We start from the raw sequence: 17,825 nt of genomic DNA on the forward strand, positions 1-17,825 counted from the left end.
GAGCTAGAATGAGAAGAGTATGAAGTTCAACTTAGCACCTTACCACCTGGGGCCACCATCACAGTTGCTTACTCCACAAAATACCACTAACAAAAGTTGGGACTATTCCTCTTAGAGTGTCTGGCCTCACCACCTAACAACAGTATGAGGTCTTAATGACAGGGCAGAGAGAAAGCAATTTCTCTTTGCGCACTTCTCCTCTAGCTTCTAAGACATTCCTTCCAAATCCTATCTCCCTTCCTTCCTTTCTTCTTCTGTTCTTCCTTACTTTTCTGTCTTCAAATAGAATGAGTTTTTAATTCTCTCATTTCACTTATATTCTTGCTTGGTCTGTATCCTAAGATTTTCCTTTTTCTTCACCCATGTTGGCATTGATCTAGAATGCTAAGCTCAGCTGGAGCCTAGGCTCCAGTTATTTAATATAACCTAGCCGGACCCTGAAAGAGCTTTGCAAACAGCTGGGTGTTGGGAAATGAGTTGATAGCAGAGCAGACTTGGCAGGGATTGAACCTCATGACTCCTACAGAGATGGGCCCAAAGTTGATATGAGAACTTGTAAAAGGTGTGAATTTTGTCTGTGTTTCAACTTCCATAGCTGGAAAACAGGAAGAGTACATCTTCTCAGCTAGAGGTGTATTCTGTTTACGAATGGTGTACACAGGTTTTAGGGTGGATGTTGAGATAGGGGCTGCTACAGACAGATATCATTGGAAACAATCTTACCTTGTTTTAAAATATATATGGTACTAGTTGCCGTCAAGTTGGTTGACATGAGGACATTTTCGCGGTTGGAAGTATCTAGCTCCACTTTTGTCAGCTTCTCCAGGTCACTGTGGAAGCTGCTGACCTCTCCAGTGGGAAACGTTGCGTTGGTCAGATGTCCCTCGGGGTCATACCTGAGGAATGTAACCAATCCCAGCTTTGAAGCCTCTCGGCAGTGATAACAGGCCTTTGCAAAATAAAAATCACTTGGCAGCTAATACCGTTTAACTTTGAGTGATAACAAGTATTATTAACCTTGTTCAATAAGAAGAAAAAGGTCAGTGAGATGATTAATCAAACGAAGGTATTTTTTGCAGCTTCTGAATTCTTGATGACTTCCTTGAGCTGTGCTGTTTTACAGAAAAAATGTATCTGGTAATGAATCACCAGGGTGGAACACTGATTTATGAATCATGTCCTGCTGTGTGCAATGTTGCAGGGAGGCCTCCGTTTGCAATTTGGGTCGATCCCATTAGATGTGATGGATTACAAAGCCCAGCAGAGGGTGCTGTTGGCAAAGCAAAAGAAGGTACAAAAGGGCCCTCAAAGGCTGAGAAGCCAATATACTGACTTTGCGTTATGATGGGAAAATTGTAATTTGCTGCTGTTTAAGTTGCCAAATTGAAATGAATGAATCATTCTTCCAACAAATGAACAGGCACAGAGGATAATGGAAACATGTTCATTAAAACATTCTGGAGCCCCCTGATCTTGATGTCACTTAAATTTTAAAAATCTTTTTAGAGTATAGTACATAACGTTTTGTAATTTGTCTACATGAGTAAGAGACAAAAAAGGGATAATAGGCTATAACCTATATCTAGAAATATAGTCTAGGGAGTTTACTTTTCCAAAAAAAAAAATCAGGATTATTGGCAATCTCACTGTCCTCCAAATGAAAACTGCTTCCCTGAAGGCTTTTGATGTGGAGCTGTTCTTTTATTGCCAGTAGAACCATGAAAAATAAACACTTCATTAAAAGTAAAGACATGCACTTGGAAACCCATTACTGTTTTCTTTTCAAGTTCCAAATTACAAAATATTTAAGCACTTTTATTTGCCTTTTAAAATGTTAAACAATTATATTCTTTTTACCTAAAATGAGCAGGATTCAGCCTGGACAGAATGGTAGAGACTGGCTGTACTACTCCCTCCCCCAACAAGTACACAAAGTGGCATAGTAATTCAGTATTAATCCATTATATTCTAAAGAACTCAGCCTGGGTAGTTGCTCAAATTTTAATAACTATACCAGCCTTTGGAAGGCTTGGGAAAAGTGGTTGGACTGTATTTTATAGGACAGACTTGAACTTGAGCGTATATATAATGCCACCTGAAGTTCAGTTCTGCATATACATGGGCGTGTGTGTGCGCACACGTATACACTATCAGTTAAAACAGTCATATATGTGAATAGAATGAATCAAATAGGTTATTGACATCACAGATATGCCAAGCCTTAAAATTGGGTGTCTCCTTTGTTTAAATGGATTTCAGCCAAAATGGTTGGCACATTGCTGCTATGGAGCTAAGGACTCATTATCAAAGAAAGACTGAAGAGTGCTGTTTGTTTCTGGGTTTAATAGCAAAATCCTTCCCTCTGCAAAGACTGCCCATGTTCTGCCTGCTGTGGGGCTCTGTGGCTACGAGAAGCAGGCCGCTGGCAAGAACGGAGCATGGGAAGGCTCGAATACCCACTTTAGCCCCAACCTTGTCTGTTTGGTCTTCCTTCCAGGGGAGGAAAACAATAATATCCAGCCTTTTTTAAAAAAAAAATTAATTAATTAATTTTTTTGAGACAGTCTTGCTCTGTCACCCAGGCTGGAGTGCAGTGGTGTGATCTTGGCTCACTGCAACCTCCGCCTCCCGGGTTCAAGCAATTCTCACGCCCTAGCCTCCCCGAGTAGCTGGGATTACAAACAAGTACCATCACATCTGGCTAATTTTTGTATTCTTAGTAGAGACGTGTTTTCGCCATATTGGCCAGACTGGTATCGAACTTCTGGCCTCATGTGATTCCCCTGCCTCAGCCTCCCAAAGTGCTAGTATTACAGGCCTGAGCCACCATACCCGGCCCAATGTCCAGTCATTATTCTCCCAAGGTAGAGGAGGCAGGAGTTTGCAGGCAGTAGACAGAGGGAAGTTGCTGCATGCCTTTCTTATCAGGGGAACGGTGGCCCCAACAACCTGGATTATGCAGGCACTTCCTCTCTGTTCCACATGAGGCACCAGCAACTTTGTCTCATTGGTTTCCCTTTCCTGATATCTAAAGGGATTCCTCAACCTTTGGCAAGCTCACTCTTTATCATTCTTCTAGGAAAGCTGATCTTAGATGCTGTGGATGCAGGTTCCACATGGACTTTGCAACTTGGGGGCAGTTTCCTTCAGTCACACAGCCCCTTGTTTTAAGGGAAGATCTCATATAAAGGTAAGATCAGTGGTTGCATCCACTCATCAGAGCAAGATGACAAGATCAGATACCAATTGAGCATGGTATCCATGCATAGGGGTACAAGGGTCAGAATTCCCAATGAACCTTTGCAGTGACCTGTGGCTAAATCTGGTTTCCTATTCCACCCACCCAAACACCTTTTCAGCTAAGTTACTGGTGTTCTTTGTCCTAAACATTTTAAAGCTTATTTCCAAGAGCACAGGCATATTCCTACATATTTTGTACCCATTCCTACTTTCAATATTGACAGTAGTATATTCAGAGAGGCAAGCTAAAGATTCCTAGATAAGACTGTAATTACCCAGATAGATTTAGCTGGGAGACTGCTTCGTGTATGTGTATGTGTGTTTGTGTGTGTGTGCATACGTGTGTGTGTTTTCTGGTGAAGGAGGCAATGGTGTTGGGAATATTCCCATGGGCCTGTCCAGTTGTTGGGTAGCTGGAAGTTATATTGCCTTATTTCCTTTCTGTGGCCAGAGAGGCCAATGAATGTGTATATTTGACTGTAACTCCATGATAAACAGAGCACCCCAACTCCAACACACTCACATACCCCAATTCTGCTAGTCACAGTTAAAGCAATCACATTTGATGGTATCTACAGGGTGGTGTCTCTGATGCTCAATATGGCCTTGAATCAAAACATATAGACCCCACCTCTCTTCTGTTGGGTCATTTCCAAAGGAAGAACAATAGGCAGATGTACACATCAGTGGGTATTCCTACAACTTTGGAAAGATTGCTCAAAGTGGATAAGAAATAGAGGGAGACTTTGATTTCCTATAGCTTACTTGAGTTTTTTTCCGTCATCACAGGGGAATGCATCTTTCCAGACTGAATGTCGAAGAAACAAGTTTAATCAAAATCTCTTCTGCTGTGTGTTTCCCTTTGGTGCCTTCATCCTTTGGTGCAGAGAGTACAAGCCGATCTGCTCCAACTGATCCCCTCAGGCCACAGCATGGGAGCAAACCCACCCTCTCTGCCTGCAGGGCAGAGCACTCACCTAACCAGGCTGCAAATTATAGCTGGTGAATTGTGCCATCAGGAAATGACAGTTGCCTTCATAGTCATCAGAAGTGGGTTTGGTAAGAGGAGATTTGATATCAAATTGTCCCTTGCTGTCCTGATTTTACAGAGTTCCACTGTGATGGTCCCAGAGGGCACGAGCCAGTTAAGTATTGAGTACACTCACCCTTTTCCTCAGCACTGTCATAGGCTGTGTGCATGTGCACTTGAGTGTGTGTGTGTGCATGTGCACACATGTGCACCCCAGTAGAGCAAAGGAAACATTTGTAAAGAAAATTCAGAATCATTCTTGTCCTTGAGAAGCATATAGTTTAGTTGGAGAGGTGATATTTACACATGATTAAAAATATATTGGTCTGGTATTTTCTCATAAGGGATAGCTTGCCCTTTCCTTTGAGGACAATTTAAGCCAGAGTTAAACTGTTGAGAATAAAACTAGAGGCTCCTACATCTTTGCTTTTAAAAAATATTGCAGATAATAGAAGAGAAATTCATTACTTATTCTTTTAAGGAAATATGAAAGAGTCAGACCCTCTTTACACTTTCATGTCAGAAAGCTGACCAACCTAATAAGAATTCTTTAGGAAATATGAGATTCCTCTTTCCTCACCAATAAATTCCTTTGGCTTCCTATGATTCAGTTCCAAGTCCATAATGCCCTTCTATCTTCATTTGTCCTTCATTCAATAAATATCAGAGTCTTGTGCTAGGGACCAGGGATACAGTGCTGAATGAAATTCACAGTCTAGTAGGGCAGATAAGATATCCACACAAATAACTCTAATGCCAGAATATTGCCATGTATTTCTGTAAAGAAGAAACTGTAGAATCTCAGAAGAGGCAGAGGTCATTTCCAGCTGGGCTGAGCAGAATAGGAGGAGGAAAAGCAGAAGCAGGTGGTATTTGAATCCTAGAAGGTAGGTAGAGATTGGGGAGGGGAGGAAGGCATTCCAAATAGAGGTATGAAGAAAGGCACGCGACTGATGGGATGTCTACTGGGGGACCAGCATTGCTGGAGCACAAGGTTCCTCTAGGAGGGTAGTGAGAGATAAGGCTTAGACAACAAAGAAGCGTAGACAGTTTTTCAAGGGGATGAAAGGATGATCCAAACAGTGTTTTGGTGGCAATGAGTCTTGGAAGGGGAGACAAGGAGCAGGGAGAACTGTTAGGAGGCTGCAGCCTCAGTTCATATAAGAGAAGATGGTGGTCTGTTGCCTTCGTTAAATATATTGTGATTGCCTATCATTGGGATTTGTCTTCCCCACTAGACTGTACAATTCTCACATCTTTAGAGGGAGGACACAGTGTCTCATTCATTTTTATATTCTCTGTGTCTGGAACAGAGTAGATTCTCACTCCATGTACTTGTTGAATGAGTATAAATAGGATGCTGCTAGTGAAAAAAAGGATGGGGGTGGATATGACAGCCAATGAGCAGACAGAACCATCGATAGTGCTTCTGGGAGGGCACACTCAGGTTACATAGATGTGCTATGGAGTTCAGCTAAACTTCCCTACCAGCCTTGTTACTTCTGTTCACTCTCCATCTTTATTTCAGTTCTTTCCAGAAATACCCGATAATTCTGTTTTACCCACTCTGATCCTATTAAGGGCATAAAGCACAAGGAGAGTGGCTGAGCAAGGTATCAAGTCTCTATTTCTTTTTTTTTTTTTTTTTTTGAGTTTTTCATTATTTATTTTTTTTTTTTTTTATATACTAAGTTCTAGGGTACATGTGCATGACGTTTATATCATGTATAACTCCCCAATGCAATCCCTCCTCCTCCCCCTCCCCATGATAGGCCCCAGTGTGTGATGTTCCCCTTCCCGAGTCCAAGTGATCTCATTGTTCAGTTCCCACCTATGAGTGAGAACATGCGGTGTTTGGTTTCTCTTCTTGTGATAGTTTGCTAAGAATGATGGTTTCCAGCTGCATCCATGTCCCTACAAGGATGCAAACTCATCCTTTTTTATGGCTGCATAGTATTCCATGGTGTATATGTGCCAATTTTCTTAATCCAGTCTGTCACAGATGGACATTTGGGTTGATTCCAAGTCTTTGCTATTGTGAATAGTGCCGCAATAAACATACGTGTGCATGTGTCTTTGTAGTAGAGTAATTTATAATCCTTTGGGTATATACCAGTAGTGGGATGGCTGGGTCATATGGTACATCTAGTTCTAGATCCTTGAGGAATCGCCATACTGTTTTCCATAATGGTTGAACTAGTTTACAATCCCACCAACAGTGTAAAAGTGTTCCTATTCTCCACATCCTCTCCAACACCTGTTGTTCCTGACTTCTTAATGATTGCCATTCTAACTGGTGTGAGATGGTATCTCATTGTAGTTTTGATTTGCATTTCTCTGATGGCGAGTGATGATGAGCATTTTTTCATGTGTCTGTTGGCTGTATGGATGTCTTCTTTTGAGAAATGTCTGTTCATATCCTTTCCCCACTTTTTGATGGGGTGTTTGTTTTTTCTTGTATATTTGTTTGAGTTCTTGTAGATTCTGGATATTAGCCTTTGTCAGATGAGTAGGTTGCAAAAATTTTTTCCATTCTGTAGGTTGCCTGTTCACTCTGATGGTAGTTTCTTTAGCTGTGCAAAAGCTCTTTAGTTTAAATAGATCCATGTGTCAATTTTTGCTTTTGCTGCCGTTGCTTTTGGTGTTTTAGACATGAAGTCCTTGCCCATGCCTATGTCCTGAATGGTACTACCTAGATTTTCTTCTAGGGTTTTATGGTATTAGGTCTAACATTTAAGTCTCTAATCCATCTTGAATTAATTTTCGTATAAGGGGTAAGGAAAGGATCCAGTTTCAGCTTTCTACTTATGGCTAGCCAATTTTCCCAGCACCATTTATTAAATAGGAATCCTTTCCCCATTTCTTGTTTCTCTCAGGTTTGTCAAAGATCAGATGGCTGTAGATGTGTGGTATTATTTCTGAGGACTCTGTTCTGTTCCATTGGTCTATATCTCTGTTGTGGTACCAGTACCATGCTGTTTTGGTTACTGTAGCCTTGTAGTATAGTTTGAAGTCAGGTAGCGTGACGCCTCCAGCTTTGTCCTTTTGACTTAGGATTGTCTTGGCAATGCGGGCTTTTTGGTTCCATATGAACTTTAAAGCAGTTTTTTCCAATTCTGTGAAGAAACTCATTGGTAGCTTGATGGGGATGGCATTGAATCTATAAATCACCTTGGGCAGTATGGCCATTTTCACGATATTGATTCTTCCTATCCATGAGCATGGTATGTTCTTCCATTTGTTTGTGTCCTCTTTGATTTCACTGAGCAGTGGTTTGTAGTTCTCCTTGAAGAGGTCTTTACATCCCTTGTAAGCTGGATTCCTAGGTATTTTATTCTCTTTGAAGCAATTGTGAATGGAAGTTGATTCCTGATTTGGCTCTCTGCTTGTCTGTTACTGGTGTATAAGAATGCTTGTGATTTTTGCACATTAATTTTGTATCCTGAGACTTTGCTGAAGTTGCTTATCAGCTTAAGGAGATTTTGGGCTGAGACGATGGGGTTTTCTAAATATACAATCATGTCATCTGCAAACAGGGACAATTTGACTTCTTCTTTTCCTAACTGGATACCCTTGATTTCTTTCTCTTGCCTGATTGCCCTAGCCAGAACTTCCAATACTATGTTGAATAGGAGTGGTGAGAGAGGGCATCCCTGTCTTGTGCCAGTTTTCAAAGGGAATTTTTCCAGTTTTTGCCCATTCAGTATGATATTGGCTGTGGGTTTGTCATAAATAGCTCTTATTATTTTGAGGTACGTTCCATCAATACCAAATTTATTGAGCGTTTTTAGCATAAAGGGCTGTTGAATTTTGTCAAAAGCCTTTTCTGCATCTATTGAGATAATTATGTGGTTCTTGTCTTTGGTTCTGTTTATATGCTGGATTACGTTTATTGATTTGCGAATGTTGAACCAGCCTTGCATCCCAGGGATGAAGCCCACTTGATCATGGTGGATAAGCTTTTTGATGTGCTGCTGGATCCGGTTTGCCAGTATTTTATTGAGGATTTTTGCATCGATGTTCATCAGGGATATTGGTCTAAAATTCTCTTTTTTTGTTGTGTCTCTGCCAGGCTTTGGTATCAGGATGATGTTGGCCTCATAAAAAGAGTTAGGGAGGATTCCCTTTTTCTATTGATTGAAATAGTTTCAGAAGGAATGGTACCAGCTCCTCCTGTACCTCGTAGAATTCAGCTGTGAATCCATCTGGTCCTGGACTTTTTTTGGTGGGTAGGCTATTAATGTTGCCTCAATTTCAGAGCCTGCTATTGGTCTATTCAGGGATTCAACTTCTTCCTGGTTTAGTCTTGGGAGAGTGTAAGTGTCCAGGAAATTATCCATTTCTTCTAGATTTTCTAGTTGATTTGCGTAGAGGCATTTATAGTATTCTCTGATGGTTGTTTGTATTTCTGTGGGGTCGGTGGTGATATCCCCTTATCATTTTTATTGCGTCTATTTGATTCCTCTCTCTTTTCTTCTTTATTAGTCTAGCTAGCGGTCTGTCAATTTTGTTGATCTTTTCAAAAAACCAACTCCTGGATTCATTGATTTTTTGGAGGGTTTTTTGTGTCTCTATCTCCTTCAGTTCTGCTCTGATCTTAGTTATTTCTTGCCTTCTGCTAGCTTTTGAATGTGTTTGCTCTTGCCTCTCTAGTTCTTTTAATTGTGATGTTAGAGTGTCAATTTTAGATCTGTCCTGCTTTCTCTTGTGGGCATTTAGTGCTATAAATTTCCCTCTACACACTGCTTTAAATGTGTCCCAGAGATTCTGGTATGTTGTATCTTTGTTCTCATTGGTTTCAAAGAACATCTTTATTTCTGCTTTCATTTCGTTATGTACCCAGTAGTCATTCAGGAGCAGGTTGTTCAGTTTCCATGTAGTTGAGCGGTTTTGATTGAGTTTCTTAGTCCTGAGTTCTAGTTTGATTGCACTGTGGTCTGAGAGACAGTTGTTATAATTTCAGTTCTTGTACATTTGCTGAGGAGTGCTTTACTTCCAATTATGTGGTCAATTTGGAATAAGTGCGATGTGGTGCTGAGAAGAATATATTCTGTTGATTTGGGGTGGAGAGTTCTATAGATGTCTATTAGGTCCGCTTGGTGCAGAGATGAGTTCAATTCCTGGATATCCTTGTTAACTTTCTGTCTCGTTGATCTGTCTAATGTTGACAGTGGAGTGTTGAAGTCTCCATTATTATTGTATGGGAGTCTAAGTCTCTTTGTAGGTCTCTAAGGACTTGCTTTATGAATCTGGGTGCTCCTGTATTGGGTGCATAGATATTTAGAGAGTTAGCTCTTCCTGTTGAATTGATCCCTTTACCATTATGTAATGGCCTTCTTTGTCTCTTTTGATCTTTGATGGTTTAAAGTCTGTTTTATCAGAGACTAGGATTGCAACCCCTGCTTTTTTTGTTCTCATTTGCTTGGTAGATCTTCCTCCATCCCTTTATTTTGAGCCTATGTATGTCTCTGCATGTGAGATGGGTCTCCTGAATACAGCAGACTGATGGGTCTTGACTCTTGATCCAGTTTGCCAGTCTGTGTCTTTTAATTGGAGCATTTAGTCCATTGACATTTAAGGTTAATATTGTTATGTGTGAACTTGATCCTGTCATTATGATATTAACTGGTTATTTTGCTCGTTAGTTGATGCAGTTTCTTCCTAGCCTCGATGGTCTTTACATTTTGGCATGTTTTTGCAATGGCTGGTACCGGTTGTTCCTTTCCATGTTTAGGGCTTCCTTCAGGGTCTCTTGTAAGGCAGGCCTGGTGGTGACAAAATCTCTAAGCATTTGCTTATCTGTAAAGGATTTATTTCTCCTTCACTGATGAACTTAGTTTGGCTGGATATGAAATTCTGGGTTGAAAATTCTTTTCTTTAAGAACGTTGAATATTGGCCCCCACTCTCTTCTGGCTTGTAGAGTTTCTGCCGAGAGGTCTGCTGTTATTCTGATGGGCTTCCCTTTGTGGGTAACCCGACCTTTTCTCTGGCTGCCCTTAAGATTTTTTCCTTCATTTCAACTTTGGTGAATCTGGCAATTATGTGTCTTGGAGTTGCTCTTCTGGAGGAGTATCTTTGTGGCGTTCTCTGTATTTCCTGAATTTGAATGTTGGCCTGCCCTACTAGGTTGGGGAAGTTCTCCTGGATGATATCCTGAAGAGTGTTTTCCAACTTGGTTCCATTTTCCCCCTCACTTTCAGGCACCCCAATCAGACGTAGATTGGGTTTTTACATAATCCCATACTCTTGCAGGCTTTGTTCATTTCTTTTTCTCTTTTTTCTTTTGGTTTCTCTTCTCGCTTCATTTCATTCATTTGATCCTCAATCGCTGATACTCTTTCTTCCAGTTGATCGAGTCGGTACCGAAGCTTGTGCATTTGTCACGTATTTCTCGTGTCATGGTTTTCATCTCTGTCATTTCGTTTATGATCTTCTCTGCATTAATTAGTCTAGCTGTCAATTCTTCCACTTTTTTCAAGATTTTTAGTTTCTTTGCGCTGGGTACGTAATTCCTCCTTTAGCTCTGAGAGGTTTGATGGACTGAAGCCTTCTTCTCTCATCTCGTCAAAGTCATTCTCTGACCAGCTTTGATCCGTTGCTGGCGATGGGCTGCGCTCCTTTGCAGGGGGAGATGCGCTCTTATTTTTTGAATTTCCAGCTTTTCTGCCCTGCTTCTTCCCCATCTTTGTGGTTTTATCTGTCTCTGGACTTTGATGATGGTGACGTACTGATGGGGTTTGGTATAGGTGTCCTTCCTGTTTGATAGTTTTCGTCTGACAGTCAGAAGGACTGTCTGTTGGTCTGTTAGAGATTGCTTGAGGTCCACTCCAGACCCTGTTTGCCTGGGTATCAGCAGCAGAGGTTGCCGAAGATAGAATATTGCTGAACAGCGAGTGTACCTGTCTGATTCTTTCTTTGGAAGTTTCCTCTCAGGGGTGACGCCACCCTGTGAGGTGTGGGGTATCAGACTGCCCCTAGTGGGGGATGTTCCCAGCTAGGCTACTCAGGGGTCAGGGACCCACCTGAGCAGGCAGTCTGTCCGTTCTCAGATCTCAACCTCCGCGTTAGGAGATCCACGGCTCTCCCAAAGCTGTCAGACAGAGTCGTTCGGGTCTGCAGCCGGCCGCTCTTTCCCTAATGGACTGCAGCTGTGCGCTGTCCGCAGGGTAGAGTCTACAGAGACAGGCAGGCTTCCTTGAGCTGCTGTGAGCTCCACCCAGTTCGAGCTTCCAGCGGCTTTGTTTACCTACTTAAGCTCAGCAATGGCGGGCGCCCCTCCCCCAGCCTCGCTGCTGCCTTGCGGATAGATCGCGCAGACGGCTGTGTAGCAGTGAGGGAGGCTCCGTGGGCGTGGGACCCTCCGGCCAGGTGTGGGATATATTCTCCTGGTGTGCTGTTTCCTTAAAGCGCAGTATTGGGGTGGGAGTTACCCGATTTTCCAGGTGTTTGTGTCTCAGTCCCTGGCTAGGAAAAGGGATTTCTTCCCCCTTGCGCTTCCAGGTGAGGCGATGCCTCGCCTGCTTCAGCTCACGCTGGTCAGGCTGCAGCAGCTGACCCGCACCGATTGTCGGCACTCCCTAGAGAGATGACCCCAGTACCTCAGTTGAAAATGCAGAATCACCGGTCTTCTGTGTCGCTCGCGCTGGGAGTTGGAGATGGAGTCTCTATTCTAAAGATCTGAAGGAATAGTCAAACATTTCTATGTTAGTGTTAATTGAAATCAGTCCCCTGCCTGGAAGCATCGGGCGGTTGAAATATACATGCCTTAGTTTCTTTTCTACTCTGGGATTCTGGAAGGCATTGGAAACATCACATGTGTTTGGAATGACTGATCATTACATAAGCATTTCTGCATGGGAATCACATCCTATCCCCAGGCACATACTCACCCAGAGACATGGCTGTTTAACTTGCCCCCTACCCCTCTGATCTTATAAGGGAGAAGAGGGAATCTGTCATTAGCCATTCATGATAAAACTGGGCATTTGTAAAACAGTCTAAAAGGTACCCAGAGATATTATGAAGGCTTCTCCAACTTGTCAGTGGGTGGCATTTTTGTTGTGGTGGTGGTTTTCTGTTTTCTTAATGGGAGGAGAGAATGTGTTAATAAAGTCTGGAAACAGAGAATGCAGAAGACCAAGGATCAAGAGATCATGTAAATGGAGAGTCTCCTTTGAGTGGGAGGGCTTCCCACAAAGGGCAAGGGGCCTGAGGAACTGTCAACTCAGAATGGACCAGCAGCAGTGACATGACTGATGCTTTGGCCTTAGTCTGGGACCTTTTCAGTTTAGTGGAGCAGAATCCTTTGCCAGGGAAACAAACAAGGGCAACCTGGCTACTCTTGCAGCCTTGTGGAGAATGGCTTGTCTGCTGTGTGAATTGCTAGGCCCTTCCCTCAGATCTCAGCTGCTGCATGGTTATTACAATTAGGAGCCCACCCGTGCCGCCTCGGGCCAGTATTCCCGCCTTGACAATCAATTCCTTGTTAGCTGTTTCTCTGTGGTCAGCTTTTCCCCCTGACACTTGGGACACTCATGGGCAGTGATGCATCAAATACTAACACTTGGGGTGTGCAATTTTGATCCTGGTCCAAGTCAAATGGAATTATGAAAATCAGTGAACTATATAAACAACATCACACTACATAATAAAAGTCCATGCACTACCACTACACAAGATGCATTTTAAAATCTCATTTGGATTATCCACTGTTCAGGGTCATCCATGTCATTTTTCCTCGTGATAGTTGCAGATAATAGAAAGTTGACTGGATTACTGACTGGGCTACCTTTACACTGCAGTCTTCCATCCTGCCAAATTTCACTTCTGTTTCTCTCATGCTCATCTCAGAACAGAATTTCTATTTCCACCTTTGCAAACAATTTGTCCCCTTGTCCACACAAAGAAGCCTCCCTTTTACCTCAGGGAATTACTCGAGTTCTTTTAGGAGGGCCTGGTATCAGTGGTATGGCAACCTTCTACCGACCTTAGCACTGCTCTGACCCTGACTAGAAGAGTAGGTCAAATGCTGTGTTCTCCAACTTCAGAAGGACAAGAGAAAACCTGAAAGGTGCTCAGAACTAGCCAAAGCTCTAGAGGACAAAAGTGAAAAAAGTCAGATATTATATCAAGACTGTAGGAAGAATTAGTCACATTATGAAGGCTGGAAAGTTGCTCATTTCTGTTTACAGGCAAGAAGGGACAGGAGCTGTATTTTGTTAAGGACTGCTGTTCAGCACCAGAATAGACTGTGTCAGGAGAAGAGGTACCTTCTCCTTTCAACAGATGCTATTTGACCAAGAGAGTTTCAATGTAATTCTGACTGGAGTTAAGAAGGTGGGAGAAAGAACAAATGGTTATTCAGCCTCCCTTTTCATCTCCTGGTGCTACCCTATTCATCTTTTCCTGCTACTTGAGGGAAACTTTCTAGCCCTCTAGATTTTATATGGTCACTCTCGTAAGCCCACATGATTCTCCTTTTTCTGGAAGGCAGTGTGGCAGCAGTGGAAAGAACACTGGAATAGAAGGTCAAGGACCTGACTCTAGATAAGCCAACTAGCATATGAATGGTCAAGTTACTTCCCTATTCTGGGTTTCAGTTTCTTCATTTGTAAAATGACATCTAATGTCTCTTTGTGGCCATAATTTTTTTTTATTATTATACTTTAAGTTCTAGGGTACATGTGCACAACGTGCAGGCTTGTTATATATGTATACATGTGCCATGTTGGTGTGCTGCACCCATTAACTCGTCATTTACATATCTCCTAATGCTATCCCTCCCCCCTCCCCCCACCCCACAACAGGCCCCGGTGTGTGATGTTCCCCTTCCTGTGTCCAGGTGTTCTCATTGTTCAATTCCTACCTATGAGTGAGAACATGCAGTGTTTAGTTTTTTGTCCTTGTGATAGTTTGCTGAGAATGATGGTTTCCAGCTTCATCCATGTCCCTACAAAGGACATGAACTCATCCTTTTTAATGGCTGCATAGTATTCCATGGTGTATATGTGAGTGGCCATAAAATTTCATGACTACCCCCATGTGGATGTCTGTGTTTCTCATAGCTTAGTGGCTCGAGATCGGCTACTCAACAATGATATTAGCTGATACCTTTTCACTCACTATTGGCCAAATCCTGGTTACAGGCCTGGGCCCCATTCACCATGAGACTCTTGCCTGCCACACAGTGCCTGAATCAATCTGATGCCAGCGGAAAACAGGCACACAAACTGATATGACAACAAAATTATCTTCTCTCTTCAGCATCATCAATTTCCCCCTCTATATTAGATAATTTTTATCAGTATACAAATATGCTGTTATTTCTCTCACTTAAATAACTGTTCTGTTTACTCTGTCTCTCCTCCAGCTCTAATTCTCTGCTCCTCTTTACAGCAAAACTCCTCAAAAGAGTTCTTTACTCACTGAGTCAACCTCTCTCCTCCTAGTCATTCTATATTATTATTATTGAGATATAATTCTCACATCATAAAAATCACCTTTTTAAATTGTACAATCCAGTGACTTTCAGTACATTTGCAATGTTGTGCAACCATCACCACCACTTCTAGAACATTTCTATCACCCCCAAAATAAACCCCATATGAATTAACAGTCACCCCCCATTCATTCTTCTCCCCAGCTCTTGGCAACTACTAATCTATTTTCTGTCTTTATGGATTTGCCTCTTCTAGACATCTCATATAAATGGAATCAGAAGGGTCCTTTGTTTCTGGATTATTTCACTGAACATAATGTTTTTGAGGTTCATCCATGTTGTAGCATGTATCAGAACTTTATTTCTCTTTATGGCTGAATACTATTTCATGACATGGTTATATCACATTTTGTTTGTCTGCTCACCACTTGATAGGCATTTGAGTTGTTTATATTTCTCAGCTATTATAAATAATGTTGCTATGAGCATTTGTGTATCCATTCTCTCTTAAGAGAATATTCTACTCAGTCTTTGGTCCCCCATGTGTCACAGTGCCTGCTCTTCACAGTGCTAAATCAAATGATCAATTATAAGTTCTCACCTTACGTATCAGGAGTATTTTGAACAGCTGATGACTCTTTCCTCTGGAATCACCTGTTTTATTTGGTGCTATGGTCAGAATTTGTCCCCCCAAATCAAATATTGAGACTTAATTGTCAATGTGATAGTACTAAGAGGTGAGGCCTTTAGGGAGTGATTAGATCATGTTATGTTGTCTCTACCTTCATGAATGCGATTAGCAATCTTACAAAAGAACTGGAGAGAACCAGCTAGGTCCCTTTTCGCTCTCCACCTTCTGTCATACAAGGACTCAGTAGGCAGTGCCATTTTGGAAACAGAGAGTAGCCCTCACCAGACACTGACTCTGCTGGCACCTTGACCTTGAACTTCTCAACTTTCAGAACTGTGAAAAATAAATTTCTGTTCTTTATTAATTACTCAGTATAAGGTATTTTGTTATAGCAGCACAAACAGATTAACACAGTTGACTTCCAAGACATCCCACTCTCCTAGTTTTCTTTCCACTTTACTGGCTTTCCTTCTCAGTGTCTTTTGTTGGTTCCTCTTCATATCCTCATTCTTTTTTTTTTTTTTTTTTGAAACAGAGTTTCGCTCTTGTTGCCCAGGCTGGGGTGCAGTGGCGCGATCTCAGCTCACTGCAACCTCCACTTCCCAGGTTCGAGTGATTCTCCTGCCTCAGGCCTCCTGAGTAGCTTGGATTACAGGTACCCGCCACCACACCCAGCTAATTTTTTGTATTTTTAGTAGGGATGGGGTTTCATCATGTTGGCCAGGTTAGTCTCGAACTCCTGACCTCAGGTGATCCACCCGCCTCAGCCTCCCAAAGTGTAGGTAGGGATTACAGGCATGAGCCACTGCACCCGGCCCATATCTTCACTTCTAAACATGGAGTGCTTCATGGTCAGTCTTCAGGTCTCTTTACTTCATTGTCTATACTCACTTTCATGGAGAGATCTCATCCCATCTCATGGTTTTAAATACAATCTAAACACTAGTACATCTCAAATATCACTCTCCACCCTCTCTCCTCAATCCCAGACTCATATATCCAATTGTCTACCTGATATTTACACTTAGATGCCTAACTAAATTGATCATATTCAAAACTGAATTCCCAATCTCCCACCTCATAACCTTCCAGTATAATGTGTTCCTTGTATAGTCTTCCCCTCTTGGTAAATGAAAACCAGTTGCTCAGGCCAAAAACTTTGGAGGTATCTCCAACCCCTCTTTCTCCTGCACTCAATACTCAATCTTTCTGTAATTCCTGACAGCTCTACTGTCAAAATATATTCAATTTTAGCACCTCTTACTGGTCCAACTCCCTGGTCCAAGTCATCATTTTTTGCCTGCATTATTGCAATAGTTCCTCCTGCTTCCCAGTTAGGTTCCCCTGTTTCCACTACACAGTCCATTTTTAATACTGAGTGATTTTAAAAAAATGAAAGTCAGCTTATATCACTTCTTTACTCAAAATTCTCCAGTGGCTCCACTTCTTGGAGTAAAATTCAAAGTCTTTACAGTGGCCTACAAGGCCCTACATGAAGTAGTTCTGGTTACTTAATTGATTTCATGTCCTCATTATCCTTAGTCATTCCACTTCCATCACAATGGCTGCCTTACTCTTCCTTGAATGTGTCAGGCTTGCTTCTGCTGCAGGGCATTTATACTTACTCTTCCCTTTGCCTGGAATACCCCTCATACCACTCCCCACCCCTCCAGATATTCGTATGACTGACTTACTGTCATCTTCTACAGATCTTTATGTAAAAGTCACCTTCTTGGTGAGGCCTTTCCTGTTGACCCAATCTGAAATAAAAACATCTTCTGCTCCACCCACTTGATCTCCCTTACTCTACTAGATTTTTCTCCATAGAACTTATCATCATTTGAAGTTGTATACATCTTCCTCATCTTCCTCCAGTACAATATAAGTTCCATAAAAGTAGGGATTTTTATCTGTTTTGTTCATACCTGTATCTCCAGCACCTATAACATTGTATGGTATGTAGTAGGTGCTCATGTATTTGTTGAATAAACACATGAATGGTTGAACTGGTTCTTTTGAAAACTAGTTAATACTTCAGCCATTTCTTGCTGGGGAACTGAATTCCACCATTAGCTTTCAAAATAGTTGTTTGCCTAATTTCAGCCGCAGTGTGATCTGGCTTGAGTTTTTAAAAAAGACATTAAAACTTCTCATTAGAAATTTTATCTTTTCTAAGGGTAGTGTGTTTGAAAACACAGGCTCTTGGTGGTTGAATTCTGGGTATCTATGTGAATCAGGACAAGTTAACTATCTTGTCCCTCAGTTTTCTCATCCATAAAGTGGGCATACTTAGGGGCACCTATCCCATGTTGTTATTATGGGGATCAAATAAAGTCACATATGTAAATTACCCAGCCCAGTACCTGGCACTTAGTAAATCTTTAGCTAACTGTAGCTTTTATTACTCTTATTAAGATGTAAGAGAATTACTTTCAAAAAATAGAGGAAGACTTGCAACAGAAACAACTGAATACATTTTTCGAAG

The 17,825-nt window shown here is 41.8% G+C and overlaps 1 protein-coding gene across 1 annotated transcript in view; it reads right to left on the minus strand.

The window, feature by feature from the left end:
* Positions 1-811: 811 nt before the first annotated feature.
* The window catches only part of LOC117078435 (teneurin-1), a 174,971-nt gene continuing 157,957 nt past the window's right edge, over positions 812-17,825 (minus strand). Inside the window, exon 15 of the mRNA XM_033201989.1 lies at positions 812-896. The gene's annotated coding sequence lies outside the window, so the exon portion shown is untranslated. The remainder of the gene's footprint in view (positions 897-17,825) is intronic.

The sequence above is a fragment of the Trachypithecus francoisi genome, unplaced genomic scaffold (assembly GCF_009764315.1).
Source record: "Trachypithecus francoisi isolate TF-2019V2 unplaced genomic scaffold, Tfra_2.0 Lachesis_group6, whole genome shotgun sequence".
Lineage (NCBI taxonomy): Eukaryota > Metazoa > Chordata > Mammalia > Primates > Cercopithecidae > Trachypithecus > Trachypithecus francoisi.